The 6154-nt window shown below is 32.8% G+C and overlaps 1 pseudogene; it reads left to right on the forward strand.

The window, feature by feature from the left end:
- Positions 1–409: 409 nt before the first annotated feature.
- Positions 410–2226, forward strand: LOC120214837 (annotated as a pseudogene).
- Positions 2227–6154: the final 3928 nt, after the last annotated feature.

Below are 6154 nucleotides of genomic sequence, written 5' to 3' on the forward strand. Positions count from 1 at the left end.
AAGGAAACACTAATTCGCTACCCTAGTTCTAGACCTTTATAAATTCCAATAACATAAATGTTATAAAAAGTAGAAGTTATGGAAATACAAAGACATTAAAAGGAAGACAGAGATGCTACACCCTTATAGCTGTGACTCACACTACTCGACTACGCTGATCTTAATTCTCCATACTTTCCTATCATGTCATTATCGTTAAGGGCTAAATCCTTCAATTTGGCTAGACCTGCCATGTTTGTATCTTACGACTGGCTTCTCTTATCACAATGATACATTAAACCTCGGTACTAATGTCTTATCATAATGTCGTTGTTGTCGTCATCGTTTCCTTTAAATCTCCTCATAACCAAGGAATTTCATTGAACAGCTGAATCGAAACTCGCCCGTTGATTCAGTTTGTTCATCATTTAAGCAAGGTTTAGCCATGGCAGAAAGAAAATGGATTCTTATAGTTTCTTTAGCTTTCATCGTACTCGTGTCTTCTTCTACTTCTCGAATCATGAAATCTTCTCAACTTCAGTATTCATACATGGGGTATTTTTCTATGTTCGACAATCATATGAATTCGGATTATGATATGTTTTTGTTTATCACTGTGTTTATTTTGATTGTTCAGGGAACTAACGAGCATGATACTGGGTAAGCTTCGATTCTGGGCAACGTTCAACAATGGCGTCGACGACAACGCTGCAAAGAGTAGAGCTATTGGGCCGAATATGACAGCCTGCCACCACTCGTATGGCCGACCGGATCTTCTGGTTTACTGTTGCCCACCGGGATTCGAGAAATCGGTACCCTTTGTCGATTTCGAGTTCCCCGATCCTCGGTCGCTGGTTAGACTTCGCCGTCCGGCACACCTTTTGAACGAGAGCTACATCGCCAAATACAACAAGGCGTTATCGATAATGAAGTCGTTGCCCTACGACGACCCTCGAAGCTTCGCCCGTCAAGCTGAGTTACACTGCCAGTTCTGCACCGGCGCGTACGAGCAACTAAACCACTCCGACTCCTCGGTGAACATCCACCGTACGTGGCTGTTCTTCCCCTGGCACCGCATGATGATATACTTCCACGAACGAATCCTTGGTAGCCTCATCGACGACGACTCGTTCAGGTTGCCGTTTGGGCTTGGGATATCCCGAAGGAATGCCGATACCGGATTATTACGTCAACAAGAAGTTAGCTTTCTTTCATACGGAGCGCGACTTCTCGCATTTTCCACCACGGGTTGCCGATTTAGCTTACAGCACCGATCAAAATCATCCCCATGTGAGCAACGATGAACAAACTGATGTGAACTTGAAGTTTATGCATACTCAAATGGTCTCCGGCGCGAGAAAAACGGAGTTGTTCATGGGATGTGCATATAAAGCACACGACGGCTACTGTAATTCACCCGGAACCATCGAGAGTGCGCCGCACAACACTTTGCACACATGGATCGGAAGCAGCTTCAACCCTGGAAGAGAAGACATGGGCAAGTTTTACTCGGCCGCGAAAGACCCGATTTTCTATGCTCATCATTCGAACATCGATCGGCTGTGGGAAGTTTGGAGAGAAATTAATGATCAACGGTTAGATATCACCGATCCCGATTGGCTCGACTCTTTCTTTTTCTTCTACGACGAGAATTTAAAGTTAGTCAAGAGTAAAGTTCGTGATGTTCTCGATATCACGAAACTCGGTTATTCATACGAGGAAGTCGACCATCCATGGCTGAGCCACCGTCCCCCACCGTCGGTTCCGCCGAAACAAGCTCGACAGATGTTAAAACTTAAAGAAACAAAAACCAGTTTTGGCATCCGATTTCAGGCCCGATGGGCGAGTGTTGGACGGTATCATCACAGTGAAAGTTTCCAGGTCGATGAAGAGGGAGAGCAAAGAGGAGGAAGAAGAAGAGGCCATTGTCGTGTACGGCATTAAAGTTAAAGGAAACGATTACGTGAAGTTCGATGTGTACGTAAACTTAAGCGACGAAACGAAAATGAACCCGAAGTTCAGGGAATTCGCCGGCACCTTTGCGCACATCCCCGGCGGCGGCGACGCGATGAAGAAGAAGGTAAAGCTTAAATTGGAATTTCGGAACTGTTGAAAGATTTGGAAGCCGATGAAGATGAAAGCATCCGGGTAACTTTGTTGCCGATGACGGTGACTTGTACAAATGTATCCATCGAAGGGATACAGATCGACTACATCAAATGAATTAATTCATGTTATTACAAACAAATAAAAAATCAAATCATGTCTTTATTACAAAATTAATGTAAAATAAAACAAGAAAATTAATTGTTGTCGGAGACGTAGGAGTAGAAAGGACGGTTAAGATTCCGATTTCGATTCCGATTCCGATTTCCGATCTTAATCGGTTGGATCGGTTGATTTGTTAGTGTGTTTTCTTTACTGATTTAATATAAAATATTATTTAATATTGTGATAAAAGTAGATAGTTGGTTTAATGATATAATTTCTGTCTACAATTCCGTGGAAAACATGGTTATATATTTATTTAAAACTATGACCAAATAAATTAGTTTGAAATAAGTTAAGTATAATAATAGATATTATATTGATTTAAACGTTCACGTGTAAGACTAAAAGTATTATATTTTTTAAAATATTATTTTGTACTAATATTTGAATTAATAGATATTGATTTAAACGTTTAGGTTTCTTGACACGTATGTTCATGTTATTTGTATGATAGGTATACACATGTTTATATTTTTTATTCACACGTTTTAATATAATTGTACTTCAGATTTGAGACACGCTAGATTGATAAAACTATGTGACTGATATAATAATAAGAATAATTTGAGAATTTAATTAAAATATTTTGAAACTTATTGTCCAATTTAAGAATTGAACGAAAATTTGAAGTCGATCGATGTTGTTAACTGAAATTATAAATAGAAACAATATTATATACCACTCTCGAATTGGTCGACCCGTCGCATACATTTCATTCTTCGCTTAAGGATTGAAGTTCTAAGGTACCGCTCACTAATAAATTTTTTCAATGCATATTTTAAAAAAGGCTTAATATTTTTTTAAATGTCTAAATATACTTCAAATTATGTTTTGATACTTAAAGAATTTTTTGTTAATAATATGTGTCTAATGTTTTCTCTGTTACCATCTTAGGTGTCTGTAGATTAAATTTTGTTGTTAACGAACACGTGTCACCCTCGTATGTTTTTGAAATTTTTATTAAAAAACTAAAATTATTATTATTTTAAAAAAAACCCTATATTTTATTCTTTTCACAAAACACTCCAAAATCATAAACCCCAAATACTCTCAATTCTCTAACCCAAATTCCGACCAAGCCCGCCTACCGATGATGAAACCCACTACCGACCATCCCTAACTCAAAGTTCGATGAAGCCCAGCCACCGTCTTCAATCGATTTACGACGATTGGTGCCCATTGTTTTCAATTTTACGCATGATTTCCAGCGATTTGTAACTGATTTTTGTCCGACGACAAATTTAAGGGTGACGACAAGGGACTTGACAGTAGTGGAGTCTGATGACCGGTGGGTATGCAGCTGACGACGACAACAATGGCTGACAAAAGAGTTGAATGATTTGGGTTTCGAAATCTAGTGGTCATTTTGATATTTTGAAACATTTGAGTTTTTAAACAATAATTTTGTTTTTTAGAAAATAAAAATTTCATAAAAAATTGAAAGCGACAAGTGCCAATTAACGCATGTTGATTTTAAATGGTCGTTACAACCCATGGACCTAAAAGTATAATGAGAAAATATTAGATACATACTTTGAGTGAAAAAAAAATTAGACACCAAAACATAATTTGAGGTATAATTTAGAAACTAAAAAGTATATTAAGCTTTAAATTTTTTTGGAAGAATTGATAAAATATTAAGATATCTATCCAATCATTCTGTCTATAAATTATGATATTTTTTTATATATTTTTTAAAGAGGCTTTTGCTTTTTAACTTTTTGCTTTTATTATTATTTTTATTATTTTAGGTGAGATCTAGACAATCTGAGAGAGGTGCCACTTTTACTTTTCAATGTCTCATGGTAGCATGTGGGATTAAGAATAATATTATAAAAAATATCAAATGCTTTGATTAAAAAATAATAATAAACAATGAAAAGTTATTTTCTTTTAGATTTTATCTGTGACAATCATATATTGATGTATAAAGTTGGGTGTTCATAAGGATTGATATTTACTTTTTTTTTAATTTGACATATAATATTTCAATAATTTAATATATAAATATCACATTAATAATATGCGTTAATCATTAATTAGTTAACAATTTTATCCATCAAAAGTTATTTTAATAAAAGATTAAAGTATTGAGGGCTAAAGTGATGGATAATACAACACTCGATGCTAGTCAATACTAACTTTTTAATTTCATAGTAATATTATTTACTAACATAAATCACTCTAAAATATAGGGACCAAATGATCATTCTTATAATTTTGGGACTAATTTTAATATTATGTATTAATATTTTTATAAAACAATTTATAAATAAATATAGGAAAATATTAGGATGATGGAATGAAATTTTATTTCATGGTTTTGTTTTGTTTTTTAATAAAATTATTTCAAAATTTAATATTAATCGTTGGCGTGTGATTCAAAGTGGGGCCCGATTATTGCAGTGTTCGTATGCGAATTGTAATAAATCAAATACTTGGATAATTTTATTTTAGGATAACTGAATATATGATTAAAGAAATATGATATTAAAAATATTATTGATTTTTTTAATAATTTTAGTCAAGTATTATCTAAAATATTAATATTTTATTGAAAATATTAATTTTATTATCTAATTTTTGATAGAAAAATCGGTAAAAAAATAATACTTTAGATAACACTCAATATTATTATTTTCGATAAAAAATAAAATTTTAAGTAATATTATATTAAAAATGTTAAAAAACTAATAATATAATAAAATCTTACTTTAACAGTATATTAGGCTGACTTACTGATACATCCCCGAAGAACTTATGGTGAAATTATTCGTTAAAAGTGGAAATTGCTCATGCCTCGTACAACACTCTTCCAATTTTTCAGGGACACATTGAGAGAAGCATGCGAATCACGTGAGTAATCGTATTTACATGTCTGAACCGGGTAGGGATGGGACGGACCGGTTTTTTTAACGTCCCGTTCTAATGAATTTTAGTTTTTTTTCTTAGATTAAAATCCTAATCCTGATCTATTCGGTTTGAATATATTAATATTTTAAAATAATATATTTTAAATAATATTTATAATTATTTATTATATTTTAAAAGGTTAAAATAATATATTTATAATATTTTTTATATTTTAAGGTAAAATGGTACATGAGGCCCTCATACTTTTTTAAAAAAACTTATGTGGCCCTTGTCATTTATTTTGCACCTAATGTGAACCTCAAACTTAGAAGAAAAAAAACTTAATGTGGTCCTTTAACTAACAGTTTTTATCATTGATCGTTACGGTGCTAATGTGGCACTTTACGGTGTTAACGTGGTGGTCCACGGTGGTTGGTGATATGGAAGATGATGTGGCAAATGGGCTAGATTGATTTTTTTGGTCCAGTTCGAGGGTCCAATTGGGTTTTTTAAAGTTTAATGACTTATTTGATTTTTCAAAATAAAATATTTTAGATTTTAAATTTAAACTATAAAAATATAACAATTAAATATAAAATAATAAAAATAAAAATTAGATTACTAATATTTCTCTCTCTCTCTATATATATATATTTAAAAATTTTAAAAATTAAATTACTAAGAAAATATGAAGAATAAAAATGAACAACTTGAACTTTTATTTTAATTTTTTGTTTTCTTATGCAACTATTTGCGTATAGGAAATGTGGGACTCTGATTATTTTAGGCATTTAGTTTTACGTAATGGTGAGTAACTTGACTCGACTCGAAAAGTTATTTTTTCAACTCGATTCAACTTAAAAAATTCGACTCGAATTAACTTCGAGTTGTAATTTCATAAACTCGACTCGACTCAAAAAAAACTTCAAGTTCAAATCGAGTTGTATTTTACAACTCGAATAACTCGAAATTTTTACTAACTACTAGATTGATTTTCAATTTTGAGTCGAAGCTTGAGGCAAGTCCCTCGACTTTATATGGTATACGTAAA

This window comes from Hibiscus syriacus, unplaced genomic scaffold (genome assembly GCF_006381635.1).
Source record: "Hibiscus syriacus cultivar Baekdansim isolate YM2019G1 unplaced genomic scaffold, ASM638163v2 tig00110109_pilon, whole genome shotgun sequence".
NCBI classification, from domain to species: domain Eukaryota; kingdom Viridiplantae; phylum Streptophyta; class Magnoliopsida; order Malvales; family Malvaceae; genus Hibiscus; species Hibiscus syriacus.